This window comes from Protopterus annectens, chromosome 9.part0, assembly GCF_019279795.1.
Source record: "Protopterus annectens isolate FY-2018-M chromosome 9.part0, PAN1.0, whole genome shotgun sequence".
Lineage (NCBI taxonomy): Eukaryota > Metazoa > Chordata > Ceratodontiformes > Protopteridae > Protopterus > Protopterus annectens.
The window spans coordinates 789,380,858-789,405,284 of NC_056743.1; the positions used below are offsets into that span (position 1 = coordinate 789,380,858).

General features: G+C 36.1%; 1 protein-coding gene across 3 annotated transcripts in view; it reads right to left on the reverse strand.

Annotated features, from left to right (window-relative positions):
* LOC122811531 (calumenin-like) overlaps positions 1-6,207 on the reverse strand; it is a 289,748-nt gene extending 283,541 nt beyond the window's left edge. For all 3 annotated transcript variants that reach the window (XM_044083427.1, XM_044083425.1, XM_044083426.1), the window contains exon 1: positions 6,115-6,207. The gene's annotated coding sequence lies outside the window, so the exon portion shown is untranslated. The remainder of the gene's footprint in view (positions 1-6,114) is intronic.
* Between the last annotated feature and the right edge of the window lie 18,220 nt (positions 6,208-24,427).

A 24,427-nucleotide genomic window follows, 5' to 3' on the forward strand; every position in this document is an offset into this window, starting at 1 on the left:
TACTGTTCTTTGCTTTGGAACAGGGATGACAGGAGTAGTTGTTGTCCTCTTACGAGATAATTTGATGTTGAGTGAACCAAAAATTACAAGCATGTTAAAACTGATTCTAAACATTTAGCGATTAGATTGAGTAATTCAGTTAACACTAAGAACGCTTCCTCTTCCCAATTCTGTTCTTTTGTGTAAATTCAGAATTTGCCAGTTTAGTGCTTAAAATTTTTCTGTTAGTGTCACAGATGTAAACAGGTGTCACTGGCTCGGTAGGTTGCACTTTCATTTTGAGGCTGAGGACACCATAAGGCTGTGGGTTCTGTCTGCACAGCATGTGCTTGGACCCATGACCTAATACTTACACTGCGGTGCAGCATCAGGAATGCTGCCCCCCCCCCCCCCCCCGAGATGCCATCCTTCAGATGAATGAGACCCTAAACCAATATCACATATGGCTGAGGTATTTGGTATCTTAGATGTATACAGGTTCTTTGGTATGTACCAAAAAGAGAAGAGCAATTTCCCTGATTTTCTGGTTAGATATCCCCCAGTTATGTAAAAATACTTCCCTAGGCCTCCTGTAAAAATAGGCTGCAGCCATAGTGGAAATGACCTGGTATCAAAACTTACAAAATAAATGTTACAGTATGGCTGACAAAGCTGAGAACACCACTAAAATTGATGGATAGTTGAGATCCGTGAAAGTACCTGAACACATTATAATAAATTTCTATAAAATTAAAATGTCTTGTGCATTATATGGCCTTCAGTGCTGTTTTCTACACCACATAGCTGTACATTTGGTTTATAAACTCATATCTGGGTAGACAACTTGCTTAACAGTGATGGATAGGGAGCAAAATGTCACCGTGTGGACAAGGCCTAATTAGGTTTTTCTAGCTGTAGGAGCAGAAGGGCAGGATGAAACCCCCGAAGCACAGATTGCAGAATCTTGTCTTACTACTTGTAGCAGAAACTCTGCCACTTCTGTATCTGACACTGCTGTAACAGATTATTTATCATCAGAGCATGATGGAATATCTGTTATTCTCAGAACCACAGTTTGTATAAGAGCAAAGTAAACGGAGGGCAGAATGAAGCTGTTATTTATAGCATTTCTCATTAGGAAAGTAAAAAGGAGTGGATAATTTTATATTAAAGGAACAAAACTTACCAGGCCTTCTGAGCTTCCTTTGTGAGGGCCAAAGAATGAATTTTACCAAAGTTGTTACACAGGCTTCCTACAATAGTAGTTCAGGGATCTGAGACAGACAAGTAAATAATCTACTGATTTCAGATTAAAAAAGCATGAGTAATTTCTGAATAGGTAAGCAGGTTTGAAAGTTTGATTGTTGTCAGGTGTGTTCTGAAATGTTGAGTTTAAAACGGGCCTCAAAGGCAAGACAGACCCTTACACTTTTCAAGTGTTAATCTCAACAAACTCAGAACATTTCAGGCCAGTTATGTTACTGCAGGAGGAAACTTGCAGAACAAATAGTGCAACTACAGGACTCAGGAGAGCTGTTTGTCAAGTGGCTAAATTCAAGAAGAGGACCACCAGTGTGATTCTCGAAAGACTGCTTTAAAAACCTAGAAATCATATGCTACTTTCATATTTTTAATGTGCTTAAAAAAGTCAGTGGAAGATACCAGCTGATAAATGACAGCACATAAGGGATGAAAGTCTCAAATCAGGCAAATGATCTCCTTTGTCTTTTTCAGTATTCACTGTGTGAAGGCAGACATGAAGTGTATTTATATATTTTTTGTACTGCATATTCAGTTTCATAATGCTTTCATCTCATACTTCATTTTTATTCCTTGCATTACCCGGGACTACTAACTGTTATTTAAAAGCTTGCAGCCAGTTGTGATACTTTTCTGAAACAAGTAAAGACAGCTGGCCTATAGTGCAATGTATTTCTTAGAGAATTACAGAATTCTCCACCTTGCTGAACAGCACAAACTACACTGCAATTTGAGGCTTAAGTGGTAGTAATAGTCCCCCTTACTCCTCTCACATTGTAGGAAGGACTGCCAGTGTGGGTTAGTGTTCTGAGACTGATCATTTTCAACTTTATAGTCAATGATGTGAAGGTACAGTACAGCTAGCGGACAAAAAAAAAAAAACAACAAACAAAAAATGGCCTAGTTTTGGAGGTGTGAAGCACAAAAGTAGAAGGGATGTAGAATACTAATCTTTCAGTAGGAGATCTGGTTTGGAAGAAAGGCAGTAAACATTAAGGCAATGACATCGGATGGAATACAGCTTAGGGAAGTAGAAGTGAGACAGATGACTGCAAGTACATTGGAAACGTTTTTTCTATACAAAACATATTAGAAACAAGCAGATTAAAATCTACCAAGAGCTGTGCAGAGAAACAAAAGCCAATGTTCTGAGAGACCTTATACCATACATATATAGTGGTAATACAGTGGGGACTCAGGGGGAGGGGGGGCATGAATGTGTAAATACCTTGAAGAAAAACAAAAAAAACCCATAGGAGTTGATGACCCTTTTTTTGATTCATTCTCATTTTTTTTTTCTTATTCACAGTTGTGGGGAAGCCAGTGGCTGTCCCAGCAATCTGTGGGTTAAGCCAGAGTACCACTCCTGGACAAGATGATGGCCCATTACAGGATGCAGACAGATGGTCACTCACTGCACACATATCCACTGACAGTTTAGAGGACCATTAATGCACCCATCGTGAGACCATAGAAAACCTGCATGTACACAGGAAAGATATGCACACTCATCAGATACTGCACCCTAGCCAAGAACTAAAAGCTCTGACGCAAAACATAAACCAGTTCACCGCTGTGCCTCACTCCAACCCTTGATAACATGTTGCAAAAAAAAAAGTGTACTACCAGTGTAGAAACAATGACAAGAAACTACAGGCAGAGAAGATACAAGAAGTCTTAAGTCGTTCACTGGGTGCTGTATAAATAGGACAATCTGTCTCATTTGGTGAAGGGAGAAAAAAAAAGTTATTCTGATTGTAATTTATTTTTAAATCAAGTCTTTAAGTGCTTGGTCACAACAGTCATAAGTGTAGGAAAATTTCCTGTCCCTTTTTTTTTTTTTGCAAATATAAATAAGAACAGCACTAAGAAACATGAAGTCAAGTGAAAGTGGAAGGCTCAGATGAGGTCAAAACAGATGAGATAAGGGAAGAAATGGCTCCTGATGCTAGTCATACCAGTATGGAGAGAAAGCTGTATCCCAGATGACTGGAGAATAAGTATACTAGTGCCACTGTTCAAGAACAAAGGGGACATTCATAACTGTGGGCAGTATACAGGTATCAAACTCCTATTACAAAAAGTTCTGGATAGGATGATCAATAAACACACAAAGTAGTAGAAAGTAAGATGTGAAATGAGGAGTTTGAATTTAGATCAGATACTTGAGAAGCTAGAAATGAGGAAATAATCCAAATGGGCATTTCTATATTTGGAGAAATATGACATGGTCCCAAGAAAGCTTATTTGGGCAGTCCTGTTGTGATTCAGAGTGCAAGAAACACTGGTAGAATTAGTGCAGACTATGTAAAAGGACCCAATGACTCAAACACGAAGAATGTTCCACCTTACTGAGAGGTTCGCATTGGGAGTGGGTGTGCACCAGGGTTCAGCTCTGAGCCCTCCACTGTTCATACTGGTGATGGACTACAATAGCAAACGGTTAGAGGGGACAGGTCAACAAAATTTTTGTAAGCAGACTGAAAAGGAACTTCAGCGAAGGGTAGGGAAATGGAATTCAAAACTGAGGGCACATGGGATGAAACTAAGTAAGACAGCTGGAATGGCAGCAAATGAGGGAAATCAGAAGATGAGAATTGAGATAGAAGGGAAAACAGTGGAACAGGTTAACAGCTTCAAGTATCTGGAAAGGGTGGTTGAAGAGAAGGGAAGCCTTTATGTGGAGGTCAAAGCTAGAATCACAGTACACAGAGTGTCAAAGGTAATGCATGACAGACGAATGCCAAAAAAGCTGAAAAGTACGGCACAGAAAACAGTGGTGCGACCAATGCTACTGTATGGTACAGAAACCTTGGCAGTAAAGGCAGAGCAGTTGAGGATGTTTGAGATGATACAGATGAAGTGTTTAAGATGGGTGGTAGGATGCACACTGTGGGACAGACGAAGAAATAAGGACATAAGAGCAGAAGCCAAAGTAGCTCCAGTTACAGAAACGGGTTAAAGAGAATAGCTTAATGTCATTCTGGCACATGTGCAGGAAAGCAGAAAACAATCTGGTGAAGAAGATTTGGGACAGACAAGAAGAAGGCAAGAGGAAACTAGGGCGTTCAAAGACGTGGATGTACTGTGTGAGAGAAGACCTGCGACACTCAGGCATAAGTGTCAAAGAAGGTAGGAGACCATAATTGAATAGGGAGACATGGCAGTAAGTGACAACACCCCAACCCTATGTAGTAAATGTGAAATGGGGGGTGATGATGATGATCCGGCTCTGCAGCCCTTACATTCTACCTCCATACATAAAGACCATATAATAGCATGGGCAATGTGCTAACCATCTTCTGTTAATTGATGCAAACAGTGTAAAAACTAACTACACCTGCTTTGAAGATACAGGAAACATCTAAAGAAAGAAGAGATTTAAAAAACATTTATGCGAATACTGCCCAGGATGTGAAGTAGAAACCCTCATCAAAGTCTGTCCTCCAAGCAGTAAATGTACACTCAAAACCTGATCCAGAGCCAGGGTTACAGGCAACGACCGTTAGGAAATCATGAGACCACACAACCTTGAGGATGCAATATTCATTTTTCTGTGTGAGTGTGCAACCTAAGAATTAATGTACATGGTGGGAGTGGAGGGTAAAGCCCCAATAAATACTTGTTTTAAGACTGCAGTTTTGCAAGTAACTGTATAACTGATGCCACACGTTCAAGCAACGACCCCTGTATGTCTGTCAAAGAGTATCTGCCCAAAGCAGCAGCTTTTTTTGTAGTGCTAAACTAAACATAAAGGCAGACCGTAAAACGAAAATTGAAATTATGTACAAATGTAAATGTACTCATTAAAATAATAGCCTAAATAGATAAATACAAGCAAATCTATGCTCACTAGTATATTCAACTTTTTTGAGTTGTCAAAATCTATTTAGATGTGGCAAACTAGGTCTGCTTTGATAAAAAAATGAAATGAATAAATTAATTATAACAAAGCCAGAAACAACAACTCGACTATTAAAAGATAGTATTTCAAACACCGCATTGAACAAAAGTTATGTTTAAAAGAACTTTACAGAAACAACGTACTCTTAACTTCCTTTTGTTTCCCGGTGACTGGAAAGGAAGAAACTGGTCGTTTCAAAGAATTTCTTGCTGCCCTGCTTCTTTAGTCACATCTCAAAAGTAAATTCCAACATACACTACTATAACCATCTACACGTGCAAAAATGAGAAAGGGGGTTACGGACATATGGATGGATGGATACGAATGTACACTGTAAATAAGTGGCATACAGCTTGGGTGGTATTCTTAAGAATGCAAGTAAACAAAAGAATATTTGCAGTTTTGACAAGTAAAACGAAACCATATTTGGCATCTACTACAGAAGCCAATATTAGGAAACTTAAAACCAGGTTTACCAGTCAGCAAAGAAAATGTAATACATGTTCCTGCAATGCCACGGAAGCAGCTTTCGCGACCCGACATGTAACCCCCACGTCACCACCCAGATGTAAAAATATAATATACACATCCAGCGAGTTACTTTAAAGCACTTTCCTTTTCAGCGCTTCCTAAGCATTTACAAAAGAAGCATACCCACACATCTATACCCCCCCGGGGGGGGGGGGGGGGGGGGATTGGGGGCTCCTGAACCAGTTTCCTAAATTAGAAATTCTGCTAAAGCCACCGTCTCCTACTTCACTTTTAAGCAATTTCGGATGTTTTTCCCCCATCTGTAGCAAATTCAACCATCAGGGCGCAGTACTGAAAATTCTCACACTTTCGCATTACTGTCTATGATTTTTCTACTGATGTAAATACTTTAATAAACGTGGATGGATCTATGCAATTAATATACATAGCTTTACTATACCTTCAACTGATGTTTGCATTTTTTCTTAAAATAAACGTACCTGACGGTAAAACAATAAACAGAGCTGCCTGTTTTTGCCCAGTAAATCTCAGCCACCGAATCTCGAAAAGAACTTCTCAAAGAAAGGCACTTTAAAACACTCCCACTCCCACTACCCCTTTTAGGCGTAGCCTAAGTGCTGAGCTGAGAAATGCACCAATTAGATCCCAATTTTCTGCCTGGGACTGAAGGCAAAAGACTGTCAATCAGGAATAGAGGGGCTTTGATTTGTCTTCAGGCGCCACGTTGCCAGGAGAATGCACACCGCCTATGCCAAATACCAACTATGTTGTAAGAAAATATCAACAATTGTAAATAAGTGAAAAAGGTAATCTGGGAGAGTGTGGGACATTGTTGTGAGGTTGTATTGCAATGAATGTGCAAATAAGCACCTGGTAAAACACTGGGAAATGTATTCAGATGCAGTATATTTAGATAGCGGTGCTGCTACTGAATGCAGACACAATTAACTGTTACCAATTCCGCTATCGCTTCAAAAAGCAAAATGAAAGCGGGGTAGCACCTCTCAACTTCCACGATTTTGACTCAAAATTTATTTCTGTCCCTCATAAAACTGGTGTCTTTTGAATAAAATGTGGTGAATTACACTTAATAATGCCACTAATTAGAGTTATAGATTTGTTTTACTTCAGAAAATGTATATTTGGTGGCCAAGGATGAACACAGGATAGCAGCAGATTTCTTCAGCTCCACCAATTTCATTACATTGACAGGAATTAATTACTTAAAAAAATAATTCTTGAAGTAATTTTCTTTCTAAATATGTTTGTCTTATATAGTTCTTGAACTATATCTAAAAAAGAAAGGAAATCTTAATAATATTCCTGTCAGAAATTACTTTGGAAATTTTCCTGTCAGTTTATCAGTCTGAAATGAGTTCCAGTAAGACAAATTCTCAAGACTCCAGCATCAAGAAAGAACTTCAGTCTCTGATAATTATAGTCCAGCAACTTACTGCTAAGATGGATAAAATGGATACTAAAATAGACACTTTCATAGAAAAACTACAAAACAAATAGACTTGTTACATATGGACCTGCAACAACAGAAGATCCAGATGACAGGCATAGAAGAAGCTGTGAATGACATGGAAAATAAAATACAAGAACAGGAAATCAACATTGAGTTTCTGCTGAAACAAAATACACATTTACAAACAAAGCTGGATGACCTGGAAAATAGATCTAGGCGCAATAACATTAGGATTTTTGGACTGCCAGAAAATATTGAAGGTAACAATATTACTTCTTTTTTAACAACATGGCTCCCTAAAACTTTAGATTTACCAGAAGCATTCTCTTTTGGTATCGAAAGAGCACATAGATCTATAGCTAATACTAACTCTAACAAAACCTATCCTAGATCAGTTATAGTTAGATTTCTATCATCTTTTGATAAAGAGATGGTTCTTAAATCTGCTTGGGCTAAAGCTCCTGTTAAGTTTAATGAGACAACTGTGCGTTTTGACAATGACTATTCTTCCATGGTAATTGCTAAAAGAAAAGTTTTTCTGCCACTAATAAGGGAGCTTAAAAAAGCACAGTTTAAAACGTACCTTCTGTTTCCTGCCAAGCTTAAAATCTTCCTTCCTGATGGTCCTAAGGTCTTCGATGATTTAGACTCTGCTTTACTGTTTGTCAAAGAAAAAAGGATTTTGGATAAAATAGAAGAAATGGAATGGGCTAGTTCTTCATTAAAGAGATTGGCAACTGAAGCTTCCTGGAAGACTTCAGAGAAGAAGAAGAGACTAAAAAACAAATGATTTGTTATATGTTTTTTTTTCTCTCTCATCATTTTAGTTCATTATTAATCTTTTTGAATATAGTTCCTGCATTTCCAGAAAGCCACAAATATTTTGGAAAAGATTTAATCAAAGTTATTCTCTATGTGCAAAGAAATGTTTTGTTTCATAACCAGTCAAAATGCCTGAGGATTTAATGGCAGGCTGTGACTCGATTTGTTTTTCTTTCTGAAAAAAGTAAGGTAATAACACAGGTGTTTCTGAGAATCTGCATAACTATGCAATATGATTTATAATAATTTTTATGAATACAATATTTTACTCTATTGACAATAATGAGTTTAAGTAAATGCTCATATACAAACAATTCAAGATTTTTTTGGAAGCTGTTGATAGAATTCGCATGACAGAAAATAGATGCATCTTAATGCATGTAATGTCTGAATCATATTAGCCAAAGTTTTTGATTTAAATGAATGTTAGAACATAATTTTCTCTCCTCTTGATTTCTAACATTAAGATTATTTGAATGCTATTAGAATACAAGTGTTATATATTACATAGATCTATATAATAGTATGAACAGTTTTTAAAAAAAAAAAAAAGGAAAAGGGAAAAAAAAAAAAAAAGTTTATTTTAGTTTATATGATGCTGTTTTACCAAATGTGTAGTTTTGTCTTGATAGATAATTGAATTGAAAACTGTTAACCTCAGTTAAATATAACTAGTATTAAATTGATACGGTGGTAGCTGAGGTACTGCTGCTTAGGGTAGGGGGTTAACTTGAGTAGTAAATACTGCTCTAAGTTGGAGTTTTCAACTCCAGGCGGGATGCAAGGTTTAATCCTTACATTATTTTCACTTGTTCATTGTTATATGTATATAGTTTTGACATCCACAATATATTTTGTACACTCATTGTCACTACAAACAAAATTGAATCCTATACAAAATCCCATAAGAGATTTAATAAATACAGCTATATTTAAAGGTACACCTAAAAGAGGAGATGTAACATTATTTATCTGGTTATTTGTTATTTCGATCATAAGATTCTTGAGTTTTAAAAATGCCAAATGACATCTTTAAAAGGAATTTCTTTAAACATTAATGGATTGAATAATCCGTGTAAAAGGGCAAGCCTAATAAGATACATTAATCTACACAAGGCCAATCTAGTCTTCCTGCAAGAAACCCATCTCTTGAAAAAAGATATTGATAAACTAGCCACTAATAAGTATACAGTATTGGTTAGTTCAGAGCACACTCAGAAAAAAGAGGAGTGGCTATTTTATGGAATAAAAGTATGCCCATTCCTAAAACCATTAAGTCTTATCAGGATGACAAAGGAATGTTTTGTATGGTTACAATACAAATTAATGGGAAGACTTACACTTTAATTAATGTATATTGGATACCTGGAATTGGTATTAATACAGTGAAACATCATATTGATAAGATCATATCATTCTCTATAGGGGATATTATTTTAGCTGGTGATTTTAATTGTATACTACATGAAAGTGATACTACCACTATAAAGAAAAGAAGAATTACATCTAATGCAAAACATTTAAATGATTTTGCTAATTCTTATCATTTGAATGATATTAATAATCAGATAGAGTCAAAATCATTACCATACACCTTTTTTCTAACAGATACAAAACTTATTCAAAAATAGATAGGGTCTTTATTTCTAACCAGATGGTAACAGATTTAATTAATTCCAAAATCATTTCATGTCCTATATCTGATCATAACTCAATTGTTTTTGAATTCATGATAAAAATACTCATAATGTTCAGATCAAAAGGATACCAGCATACTTAACTCAGCTAAAAGACTATAAAGAATATATACTTTCAGAAGTACAACATTTTCTAGACATAAATAATACTCCTGAAGTCTCCATTGTCTATGTTTGGGATGCCTTAAAATCATATCTATATGGACAAAGTATCAGATGGTATAATAACAAAAGGAAATCTTGGGATAAGGAATTGTTAGATATTCAAAGTAAACTGGACTCTTATAAGCATAATAATAAAGAAAATATTATGGACAAGAAAGTTATTGAAGAAATAAACAAACTAAATGAGAAATACAAAGAAATTTTAACTCATAAAGTTAAAATAACTTTAGAGAATACAAGTTTTGTCTTATTCAATAAGCCCCAAATACTTACATAGACTTAAAAATAAAACAAAAAGATTGAATAAACAAAACCATATCAAAGAAATCTTTTCTCTAAGGAAAAAGAAGAATGTTTCTAGTATACCAGAAATACTGGACGAATTTAGAAATCACTTTCACAAGATTAACCATAACAACATTAACATGGAACCTAAAGATAAAATAAAGGAGTTTATAACCACAAACATGAATAAAAAGCTTAATAAACAACAGATTAAACTATTGGACAAGAGTATTTCATATACAGAAGTTATTACACAAATAAATAAGCTTAAATCAAACAAAGCACCGGGTAATGATGGTATTATACCAGAGATATATAAAATCCTTTCTAAAACTACATATTCATTAATACATAAGGTTTTTATTCTGGCCCAAACTGAGTTAATAACTCCCCCATCTTGGCAATATACATTTATTTCACCAATTTTAAAACCTAATAAAGATCCAACTAGATGTTCTTCATATCGACCCATCTCATTACTTAATGTTGATTATAAAATGTTTATGAGTATTTTTGCTGATAGATTGAAGACAATTATCCTCGGCATTATAGACATAGATCAGACGGGCTTCATTGTAAATAGAAATACTTTTGATAATATAAGAAGAACTTTAACATTAATTGATTTTGCAAATAGGAAAAAGAAAGATTTAACACTTATTAGTCTTGATATAGGTTCAGCATTTGATTCAGTAGGTTGGGACTATCTGTTTACCTTACTGAAATGCACAAATTTCTCTGATGCATTTGTAAATTTAATTGAGCATTTATACAAAGGAACGCTGGCTTATATTAAGGTAGGAACATATGTTTCACAAAAAATACCCATTCTTAAAGGTACAAAGCAAGGATGTCCACTTTCTCCACTATTATTCACTTTAGTAATGGAGCCTTGGGCTAATTTGATTAGAAACAGTACTGACATAGAGGGTTTTGAAATAGAAGAAAATACAACATCAAAAATTCAACTTTTTGCAGATGATGTTCTAATTACATCAACAGGATCTAATTCTTCTATGCAGTCTTTATTTGATAAAATGATGAATTTTAAAAGTATTTCTGGTTTAATATTCAATGAAGAAAAACTAAAATACTACCTATATATACACGAAAAAATACTCTCATTAGTGATTTTACTAAATATGTACCCAACTCAGGTCAGATAACTTATTTAGGTATAATACTATCTAAAGATATTAAATCTATTATATATAATAACTATAATACCTGTTTTCTTAATATACAAAATCTTTTAATACCTGGAATAATATGTTTTTTACTATGGAGGAGAGACTTACAATTATTAAAATGATAATATTCCCCAAGATTTTATACTTAATACAATCAATAATACTTTCACCTACAAAAATAACTATCAAGAAACTGAATACACTAATGTTAAATTTCTTATGGGCACCTAATAGACCTAGGATTGCATTAAAGAAACATACTAATAGCTGGTCTCAAGGGGTATTTCTTTTCCAGACTTTAATTTATATATTATCTCTTCTATTATAAAAGTTATTACTTTATTAATAGATCGGTCATATGTCGCAAAATGGAAAGATTATTGGGAGCTAATTAGTATGCACTTCATGAAAATCTCCTTAACACATAAAAATATGATTATAAATAACTCCATGTTGTGGTTGCTAAAGGAATTTTGTACTTCACCTATTACACCTAAACATATGGTCTGTTACCCATTAAATATTATTATTAGTTATCGTAACTTTATATTCATGCACCCTAAGTATAGGGAATGGAATTTTATTGTATTCCTATAATTTATACTCAGGGTATGCTTATGTCATCTACTTCTGAAGGAGCTCATTTAGCTATAGATAATAATCTAAAGTACTGGTATCAGCTGATATCTGATAATAAAGTTAAAAATCTAGATTTCTTAAAACAAGAATTTGATCTAAGAGAAACTTGCTGGTTAGAGGTTCAGATCTTTAGACAACATCTCATTGATAGAATAGATCTAATGTCTATAACAGTTAAAGAATCTATTCCAAAACTGATTGATTACTTGATAATAAATTTACAGCATAAAGTTTCTGATAAAGGTAAACTTTCATATATACATAAAATTATCAGACAAGAAACTTTTTACAATGTAGATTCATACTGGAATTATTTCACCTCTATTAATGGGGACCCACCAACTCAACAAGATAAACAATATATATTGGAATCTGCTTATAGAACTACATCTTCCATTGTCTGGAGACTTTATACATGGAAATTTTTACATAGATCTTTTATACACCTTTGATGATGAATAAAATTAATAATAAAGATAATCTATGTAAGAGATGTAATGTAGAAATTAATGCTGACTGGGCTCATATGTTTTATGACTGTATGAAGTTGAAAGAATACTGGAAGTCAATTAATGAATTTTTGCAGGCTCTTTTACAGATAATTTCATTATTTCTAAGTCTCTTATATTATTCAACACACCTGTACCTCAATGTGTTAAAAAGATTAAGCTTCCCTTGTTATGGTCTATCCTAGCAGTGGCTAGGAAAATAATAACTAGAAATTGGATTTCAGATACACCTCCTTCGCTCAATGAATTTAAAATGTTATGAATATAATGTGTCATATGGAAATAAGCACAATTAGAATGAGAACAACTAGAAAAACATCACACTTTATTGTATGGGATAATTTACAAAATTTGTTAAAAAAATTCTAATTTCAATAGCACAGTATTTTAGTTTAATTAATTGATCTGATTGTAGTGGATGTCTTTGTAAATACTTTAGTTGTTTTGTTGAATATTATAATAATACCTATTTTTAATTATTTGTATAAAATTGTTATGATATTTCTCTTATATGTTAAAACAATAAACTTGTTTTGAAAAAAAAAAAAAAGAAAATGTATATTTATTCACATTCTGTTATCCTGGTAATGTGTCGAGTTAATAGTAGGAATAAAAAGTCTCCCTGATTATTTCTAGATTTGCCCTTGATTCTGGTGAGATTTGTCCCAGATTGGGGGGGGCAATCCACCACTCAACTGTCCGATTTTGCCTCATATTTTAGCTCTGTAAATGGTGGTACATTACATGTACTAAATAACGACGATAATTACAGTTTTATACTTTTTTTTTTACTTCAGAAAATGTATATTAATTCATAGTGTGTCAAATTTCTAGTGTACCGTTAGAAGTTCAGACCTTTAGACAACATCTTATTAATAAAATCGATTTAATGTCTATAACAGTTAAAGAATCTATTCCAATACTGATTGATTACTTGATATTAAATTTACAACATAAAGTTTCTGATAAAGGTAAGCTTTCATACATACATAAAATTATCAGAGAAGAAACTTATTACAGTGTAGATACCTATTGGAATTATTTCACTTCCATTAATGGTGAATCACCATATCAACAAGATAAACAATATATATTGGAATCTGCTTATAAAACTACTTCTTCCATTATTTGGAGACTTTTTACTTGGAAATTTTTACATAGATCCTTCTATACACCTTTGACGATGAATAAAATAAATAATAAAGACAATCTATGTAAAAGATGTAATGTAGAAATTAATGCTGATTGGGCACATATGTTTTATGACTGTATAAAATTGAAGGAATATTGGAAGTTAATCAATGATTTTTTGCAGGCTCTTTGTACAGATAATTTCACTATTTCTAAATCACTTATATTATTCAACACTCCTGTTCCTCAAAGTGTTAAAAAAGTTAAGCTTCCCTTGTTATGGTCTATTCTAGCAGTGGCTAGAAAAATAATAACCAGAAAATGTTATGACTGAAGTGTGCCATATGGAATTGATGACAATAAAATCAAGAACTACTAGAAAAACATCTTATTATATTATATGGGATACTTTACAAAATCTGTTAAAAAAATCTTAGCTTCAATAGCATGGTATTTTAGTTTAATTAATTGATTTGATTTGTAGTGGATGTCTTTGTAAATACTTTGGTTATTTTATTGAATGTTATAACCATTTCTATTTTAATTACTTGTATAAAATTGTTATGATATTTATTTTGTATGTTAAAAACAATAAACTTGTTTTAAAAAAAAAAAATTTCTAGTGTACCGTATTACGAATTTCTGGATTTGTCCCTGAGTCTGTTGCGATTTGCCCCTGATTCGTTGAGAGAGGGGGTGAGGGTGGAAATGGGTGTAGCAAGGTGCTGGTAGCGCACCATGGTCATATACCTCTCAACTGTCCCTGATTTGCAGGGACGTCCCTGATTTTTTACTCAAATTTTACCTGTGTCCCTCTTAATCCCTCCTAAAACTAGTGATTTTTTTAGGAAAGATGGTGAATTACACCTAATGAATAATGACAATAATTATGAGTTATTTTATTTATTTATTTATTTTACATTTGTTGACCGGGATGGTCCGACTGAATACATGTCCATTTTCAGCGGAGGCCCGGGGAGAAAAGCTCCACAGAGGAAAAAGGTACACATTCATTTACATATAGATAAATACACTTACTAATGCAAATACACAAAATACAAATACACAAGAAATACTACACATTGTTTTAGATACAATTGGCTACAACGTGAATAGATTACAGTTCAAAATACAGTATAGTTGTTGTCTAGGTTGAGTTATAGACTTCTTTTACTTCAGAAAATGTGTATTTATCCATATGCTCTGATTCTGTCAATGTTTCATGTTAATAGCACTAATATTTTAAAAGTGTCCCTGATTGTCCCTGATTTTTTTCTTGACTTGTCCCTGATTCTGTTGAAATTTGTCCCCATTGGTTGAGAGGTCTGTAAGAATATAATGATGGAAAAGTATAACTAATAAAAAGTATTTGTTAAACTTCAGTTATTTTTCCACTTACTAGGAAACGAACAGCCTAGACAGCAGTTAAATGTATTTATACAAAGTTCATGAGTTTGGTAATAGCAGTGAAAGAGACGAGGGACCGAAAAAAATACTTGACTCCGTCAAATTTATAATTAAAATCTTCACAGCCAATCAAACATCATATAAATCTCAATTATCATGCAACGGTGATACATTTTCTAAATTTTATACTTTAATTAAAGTTTTTCATGGGAAAAACAACGGTTGGCCATCATCGGGAATTTGCCATTTTTCCCACTGTAGTGCAATCTCAGAGTTGGTATATTTAGTCAGGGTGTGTGTGTGTGTGTGTGTGTGTGTGTGTGTGTGTGTGTGTGTGTGTGTGTGTGTGTGTTGGGGGGGAGCGCAGCCTCCCATTTGGGTGGGTTTTACATTTTTTTAATTTTGTCAGGGATGGTAGGTTGGCCAGCCATTGTTTTCACTCAATGAAAAAAACTTTGATTAAACGGCTATTCGATAAATTTAGGTTTCGGCAGAGGGTTTGATTAACAGTGGTTTGACAATGTGAGTATTCGATAAAGTGATATAGACCCATAATACATATCTTACTGATATCAGGGTATTTATTAACCCATAATGATTTACAGAATGTGGTTGCTGCAGAGATTAAACTTAACGAAAAAGGGCCCAAATTTGAATCTTATGGAACTCCCATGAATGTTGATAAGCAGTTTAAACAACAATGTTAATAGTAACACATTGAGTTTACTGAATGAGTCCTCTATCAAGCTTATGAGATAAGGATTGTAGTAAAAAGTAATTACTGCTTCCTATATCTATCTATATATATATATATATATATATATATATATATATATATATATACACATATATATATATATATATATATATACATATATATATATATATATATATGTGTGTCGTTCGGCTTTTCCCGGTTAGGGGTCGCAACAGCGGAACTCCGGTCCGCTAATGATTGGTATAGCAATAACCCACGCCTGGGTATGGGTAATGCGGGATTTATACCTAAACTTAAATGCATGTGTCTGAAAATCATGCAGATGCCTGTATAGCCCATTTGTCTCAAGTTTTCTTTTTATTTCAGATCTATGTTCTATTATCCTATCCTTCAGCTTCCTAGCTGTTTTCCCTACGTAAAATGCACTACATAGGGTGCAGGTAGCAAGGTAAACTAATCTAGTAGAATTACAGTCTGCTCCACAAAAAAGTCAAACCGTTCACCTGTTGTAGGATGCTGAAAGCTACTATTAGTGTCGTATATGTCAGGGCAACAGACACAATTATAGCATTTATAACAGATGTGAAGCTATTCACGAGGAATATTATGTTGAAATCAATGTTTAAGCAAACAAATGAGTTGAATTCAACCTTTAAAAGATTAAGTGTTTTTATGCCCCAGTTATCTCCTGTAATACTGGCCTTTTTAAATATTGTAGAAATGGAAATTAGAGCCCTGTATATTAATAAGAATAAAAATAAAAATAAGAATAGAAACAGAAGCATTAGTTATAATTTAACTTTTAGTGAGTATAAGACCTTGCAGCAGATGAAGAAGGATAGAAGTGTTGTAATTAAGCAAGCTGACAAGGGAGGAGCTACTGTTTTAATGGATAAGCTATGGTACATGAATAAATTCCAGGATTTTTTATCAGATACCCATACTTTTAGGAAGATTACATTTATGGATGTAAAAAAACATATTTCTCAGATTAACGGAATCTCCGTTGCTTATTTTAAAGCTGTCTCGCTATGTTAAACCCATTTAACATAGCGAGAAAGGTTTAAAAAAAAGCAATGGAGAAAGCAAGATCTCCGTTGCTTTTTACACACTGTGTCGCTATGTTAAACTCTTTTAACACAGCGAGACAGTGTTTTAAAAGAGACTTATACTAATGGAAAAAGTCCGGGCGACCGGACCTTTTTCCATTAGTATAAGTCAATTTACAACATGCACGCTGGCCAATCAGCGTGCACATTTTGGAATATTAATGGGGGGTCATGGTATAATAGTGGATTTTTACGTACCGGGTTACCAGCCCTGACGCACAACAGTGCTGTACTAACCTGGTCATAAAATTTGACTAGATGTTTGAGAGTTGATACATTTTTAATACTGTTTTTCTCTTTAGTGTTATTTGCCAATTTTATATCATAATGTAGTTTTTCATATCTAATCTTTTGTTTAACATTTTTGCTGTCCTTATTGTTTTGATTTATTTGTGTGTGTGTTGGATGCATAGTATAAATTAAACATATGTTTCTTTTTTGAGAATTTTATTAATATTTAATTCCAATAGTATGGTAACCTGATTTTTACACAGTTTTGTTTAATAATTCTAAGAAAATATTTTCTAGACCGAGATATCTGGAATCAGTGGCACTACTGCCCTCCTGTATTCATTTACACTTGACAATATGTTGGCAAATCCAATATAATTAGTTAAATAATAATCATTTTTCTTAACCATGACAGGTTTGGTTCATTGAAGAACTAAGTCAAATTTAATTGAATTGTTATCTGGGTTTCCTGGGGGGGGGGGGGGTAATACAAATGTTTTAATTATCTATTTGCTGTTCATAGTTACAATATCCAATATGTTGTAACATCTCATTGCTTTCTGATCAGTTGTGTAAAACTATGAAATAAAATTATATCTAAAAATTCTTCTTTGGTGTTTATATTTCATATATAATTCTCCAAATTTACTTTTGGATAATACAGGTCTCCCATTAAAATTACTTGCTGATGTCTCAAATGGGTCTGCAAGGTTAAGATATTAATATATTCCCATAAATTGTTAATAAAGATTAGTTCTCCAATAAGAGATTCTTCCATCAGCCTGGGATGACATGCTCGACAAGCCACGATGCTTTGCTAGGGATGGCTTGCACCTGTCACCCCTGGGCTTTTGGATATTGGCAAAGGTTCTTGCCACCCCCATAGTGCCTTTTTTAGGCAAGGCTCAAAAGACAAACCCACCTCCATAGGTATCACAAGGGATAAGAAACTAAGAGTAATACTACTCAATGCCAGAAGTCTAAACCTCAAGATGCATGCACTCGAAACTCTCCTTAACATGGAGAACATCGATATCTGTGCAGTAACAGAAACCTGGTTCAAGGCTCCCGAGAGTACCCTAGCACTACCAGGTTATACCTCATACCATGTTTTTCGGCCCCAAAACTTGGACCGAACCACAAAAGGAGGGGGAGTATCAATATTCGTCAAAGATACCCACACCTCCAGGTTGGTGGCACAGCACGAAGCATCAGAGACTATCCATGTGCAACTAACAGTGTGTAAAACTGCCTTCCAGTTTATAGCCTGCTACAGACCACCCTCCCAAACCCAGGAACCCCACTCGGCCTTCCTGAGAACACTGGAAAATATGAAGGTCTCTCCAAACACCATTATATTGGGCGAATTCAACTACCCAAACATAGACTGGGAGCATTACTCTATCTCCAACACCCTAGCCCAAAGTTTCCTAGAATTTATAAACTCAAATGCTATGGAACAGCTTGTTACCACTCCCACAAGAGGGGAAAACATACTGGACCTGATCATCACCAACATGGGGACTCTATGCCCCAGACCAGAAGTGTATCCCACACTGGTAAGATCAGACCATGAACTAATCTCACTAGATATTCACATCCCGACCCCAGCCTCTGCCCAGAAAACCATAGTGAAAAACTTCTCTAAAGCAAATTTCACACTCCTCAAAACTGAGGTGGAATCCTTCAAAGCCCCCGGGCCTGTGGAAAATACGGCCCAGACTGCAGAATCCTTTATAAACGCATTCTATGAACACCTTCAGGAATGCATGGATCATGCAATCCCAAACAAAACCAAGACCCAATCCTCCAAAGGCAGGCATCCTGTCTGGTGGACCCCAGCCATAAACAAACTATACAATAGAAGGAGGAAGCTACTACATGATAGAGCAAAATCCCAAAAAGGGAAGGCATCTCTGATCAGTATTAGCAAAAAACTACGGGCACTCATAAAATTGTCTAAGGCCAGCTTCGAGAGAAAAATTGCACAGGACACTAAGGATAATCACAAGGCTTTCTTTAGTTATGTTAGAAACCTGGGTGGGAATTCCCAGATATGCTCAGAGTTAGCCCAAAATGACAAAAAATACACTGAACCCACAGACATTGCCAACATCCTAGCTGACAGGTTCAGCGCAAACTTCTCCCTCCTTCCCCACCAAAAGGGCAAATATCTATCCCAGCAGAGTGCTGCCCCCCTGACATCTCAGATGCTCAGGTAAGAGCCGCCCTCTCCAAAGCAAAAAACACAGCATCAATGGGACCAGACAGTGTCCCAGGCTGCGTCCTACATGAACTCCAAGAAGAACTAAACCCAAACATAAAACTACTGTTCAATCTCAGCCTTACTACAGGATATGTACCCAAAGAGTGGCGTACAGCAACAGTGGTCCCTCTCCACAAAGGTGGTGCCTCAGCGGATCTTGGAAACTATCGCCCCATAAGCCTGACTAGCTTGGTCTGCAAAGCTATGGAAAGGATCATCATGGACCTCATAAATAAAGATATTGGGGACCTACAGACACTGGATCCTACCCAGTTCGGCTTTGTTATGGGCAGATCCTGCCTCTTAAACCTGGTTGATTTCTTTGAAACAGTCACCAAGGCCATTGACGAGGGGAAAGTGGTCCACACAGCCTACCTGGACCTCGCAAAAGCCTTCGATACAATACCCCACTCGGGCATTATAGATAAGCTCACCAGCTTAAATATAAACCCCTGTGTCACTAGATGGGCTGCAAATTGGCTCAAGGACAGAACCCACATGGTTAGAATTGCTGGAGCCATGTCAGACTCCAAACCAGTTACAAGTGGCATCCCACAAGGCTCAGTCCTGGGACCTCTTGTTCGGTATATATTTCTCGGAGGTACAGGCCAACACGGAAGGACTGTGGCTGACCAAGTTCGCAGATGACTGCAAACTGGGCGCCATAATCGACTCTCCAGCTGACACAAGCATCCTACAAAAGGGCCTCATAGAAACAGACAACTGGTGCCAGAGCCATGGCCTCAAGCTAAACGCCAAAAAGTGTATAGTCATCCCCTTTGGCAAAAACAAAGTGCCCACAAATTACCACATAGATGGTAATCCATTAAGTACGGAAGAAGTAATTAGAGACCTGGGGACCCAAGTTGATAGCAATCTCTCATTCGACAACCACATGGCCAAAGTGGTTAGAAAATCATTTTATATAGCCCACCTAATCATGAAGGGGTTCACATCTAGATCAGGGGAGGTCATCGTGCCTCTTTACTCATCCCTCATCAGGCCCATAATTGAGTACAATGCCCCTTTTGGGATGTACCTTACCAGACGTCTGCAGCAACTGAAAAGACCCCAAAAGTATCTCACCAAGAGGATCAAAGGGCTCAAACAGATGCCATATGCTGCCCGGTTAAAGAAACTCCAGCTCTACTGAGTGGCATACCGCCTGCTCAGAGGCGATCTGTGCCTGACGTATAAAGCCATGTCCAACCCGGAATTAATGGACATGCTGCACCTCAGAAAATTCAAATCCCATCGAGCTACGCGCTCGAGAGACTTGAACCTCAGCACTGAAATAAATAGGACATGCTGGAGGGACAGATTCATAACCCAGAGGCTCCCTTCACTCTGGAATAAAATCCCAGTCCAGGTTAGGCAGAGTCCCTCATTGACTCTCTTCAAGAGGAATCTTGATGAGTGGATGGGAGATCGTAGATTTACTCCGTGTATCACTTCTGTATCACTGTTAGACAGTTGCACAGTATACTAACCTCGAAAAAGGGCATAGCAAAATTCATTTTAAAATGGGTGGCGAAAGCCAAACACACTCTGGCTAAATGTTAGAAAAATGTGTATTTGAATACATGAGAAATGCTAGTTTGAAAGCAAAGTAGTATTTAATGCATTTTATTCTATTAATCATATAGTAGTAAAATTAATTCATGTCTAAATGTGAAGAAGTTTTGAAACTGCAGTGTGGCTTGAAGATAAAAGCTGATCCCTGACCCTGACAGAATGCTAGCTTAGCAAGTTTTAATGTTTATGCTTTTCATAAGTGATTATCTGCTGGGTCAGGAAATTAAATGTGTAAATCTTCCGCTCCTTCCTGATAAGATAACTTGTTCTTGTAAATAATGAAATCTTCCTTTCCTGAGGGAGTAACTTGCCCTTGTAAGATAAAAACACAGCTGTGTGAGAAAGTGTAATAGAACAAAGACATGCATTAAAAGATTGTATTCAAATTGATATGAGACCTTTAAGAAGTAACTTTACAGAAAGACATTATGACTGACCAGCTGGATAGCAAGGCCGTATTGTATCTAAAGGAAAAGTTTTTTTAAATGTACTGCATCAGCATTATTAGATGAATAGAATACTGTTAGTAAAAGTGATGTAGATGCCTTGTGACTAACCACATCAGTAAGGTGGGCATAACTTGAATGCAAACACTATAAAATATTCTGTACTTCCTGCATCATGTCAGACAAAATTCTCTACTTGTATGTTTTTTTGCCTCCTGATGTACACTAGTAAACTTTTTAATCTGAACCTCCTGTGTATTGAATTCTGATTTTTTTATTTAACAGTTTGGTCCTTTCGAGACGGAATTCCCTTGGTAAGCTGCAGATCAGAGCATATTGGTGGTCAAATACTGCGCAGGAGAAGTTACCAAAATGGTTCTTCTTGAATGAAAAGATCTCCGACTGAATTGTCGTGTGTAAAGAGGCTGGCCACTTTCTGATCTGTGGCCGAAGAGTGGAATTTGAACGTTTTCAAAACAGGAAGCTCAGGTAGGAAGAATTTGCCTTTTTTCTGTTTTAGATCAGGGACTAGGTTACAGTATATTGTTGTCAAGATTTGTTTTTGCAGATCAGGGACAAAAGGAAGTACTGTATATTTTGCCATAGATCAGAGTAACAGAATAAGGTAGACAGTTATTCTAGATAAACTGTAAACAGGAACTAAGAAATTGACATCACGTGATAAAAAAAGGGTTACGTAACATTTTCTTTGACATGGGTAATCAGTGCACTAAAACCTCGCGAGATCCGCCCCTAACCGAAGACGCAAAATACATGCAATTACAGCGTGCTGATAATGTTAGGTATTATACGAAATGGGTTAACAAATATGAATTTGATGGTAAACTAGATAAACTTTCACTAGTTAAACTCCTTAAACAACAACAATCTGATGCAGGAGGTCAGGCAAAAAAGCAACGCCAACTAGGCATACCTCAAGCACACAGGTGGATTGAGGAAGCAAATCGTAGAGAACAGAAGCTTAAAAATTCAAAAACATTATTGTTAGACAAAGAGGATAATAACTTGGTAATAGCTACAGCTCCTCCTCCTCCTACCTTGCCCCCTCCCTTACCCTTTTCAGGATATGAAGCGAGTGGACAGGTTGGTCCACCTCCGCGTTATCCTGAAGTTTCAGTAAGACCACAACCATTTGTTAGAGATCCTATTGAGACTAGGTCTCGAACACGTAAAACACATAGGGACACAGAATCATACCAGATAGAGAGGAATCTACAGGATGAGAGTGAGGAAGAAATATGCCCACTTATAGAAGTTCCAAATCCTCAGGCAGGACAGGAAGGGCAGGATCCAACACTCTTAGTATATAGACCATGGACACTGGAAGACATCCGGAAGGCTACTGAGGGAATCCCCCATCCGAAAGTTAATTTTACGAAATTTTTAGAAGATTTACAAGGCATGAGGTTAAGTTACCACTTGAATGGGGAAGAAGTAGAAAAAGTAGTAAGACAAATTATAGGTCCAGATTGGCACATGATTTGTGGCACCTGGAATCCTCGTAATGCAGCATACCCGTTCCATACTATCTGTATGGATTTCATAGAATTGAATAAATGTGACGGGAAGAAGTTTTGTTTAGTTATTGTAGACATGTTTTCTAAATGGGTAGAAGCTTTTCCAACCAAAAACCCGGATGCAGCAACAGTGGCGAAAGCCCTGATAAAAGAAGTAATCCCTAGATTTGGCATTCCGGAAAGGATTTATAGTGACAACGGCACACATTTTGTGAATCAAACGATTCACCAGCTTGGGAGATTTTTTGGTATCTCCTTAAAGAACCATTGTGCCTACCACCCACAGTCAGCAGGACTGGTGGAAAGGTACAATGGTACCCTAAAAAGTAAACTTAGGAAGCTAGTAGAGGAGACCCAAAAGAATTGGATATACTGTCTGCCTTTAGCACTGCTGAGTATGAGAACGGTTCCAAATGTAAAGGGTTTGACTCCCTTTGAAATGGTTTTTGGGAGAGCATATTATGTGCCTCAGTGGAAAGCTCTCATGCCTGCAGAGCAAGAGGCTGACAGTTCGTTAGCAGAATATATGAAGAAATTGTTAACGAATAAGTCTGTTTTGCAGTTTAACTCTTTTTCAGATAAGGAACAGACCAGACCGGTGGAAGCAGTCTTGGCCCCAGGGTCGTGGGTTTGGCTGAAAGTGACGAAAAGGAAAAACTGGGCGAGTCCAAAGTGGGAAGGTCCGTACTAGGTTCTGTTGGCAACGCCTACTGCAGTTAGAGTGGCCGAGAGGACGTCCTGGGTTCATTTGACGCATTGTAAACTGGTAAAGAACTTTCAACTTGATAAAAACTTTGAGACTGATACACAACCAGACCGAGATGGCCAAAAACAAAGCGAATAGAAGTTTAGATCAACCCCAGAGATGTTGCATAATCATTTTGTTGTGTGTACATTTATTAACTGTAATTGCGACAATTTTCCTCTTGCTGTGGTTCATCCTACACACAACCACACAAGTGAAAGTGGGAAGACGTGATGAAACGTCTATAGACTGGCATCCAAATTTTAACACATACCTGGCCATGAAACGTGTGTATGCAGAGACTATGAACATTTCAAATTGCTGGGTTTGTACAGCTATACCAACAGCATATGGAGGACTGATAATGTCCGCTGTCCCTTTGGGGATAAATGAGACTTGGGAGAATTTACTTTTCGACACAGGAACTGTGAGATCACAGGACAAAATAGCTTTATTTTTACCTGTCACACAAAAAGGAGTTGTATGTTTCTACAAAAATGACACCCTCCAGGTAGGCTGGAGCAATTGCAATATAACCATATCTTACCGATGTTATATTAAGAATAGTAATGGCAATACTTTTTGCAATACTAATTATGACTCGTATTTAAACTCATTGAAAACGACTATGAGTGACATTCAAAAAAAATCCAGTTTTGTTTAAACAATTGTCAGTTATAAAACAAAAAGGAAACGCACTGCCAGGTAAAGCACTCTCCTCAGAAACAACAAATCAGTAGGAAAAAAAGGCAATGAGTGCACCATGAGCTGAAGTCAAAAGTAAAATAACAAGTAAATCCAAAAGGTCTTCTTTGTATTTAAAATCCTCGTTTATTACAAAAGATAAA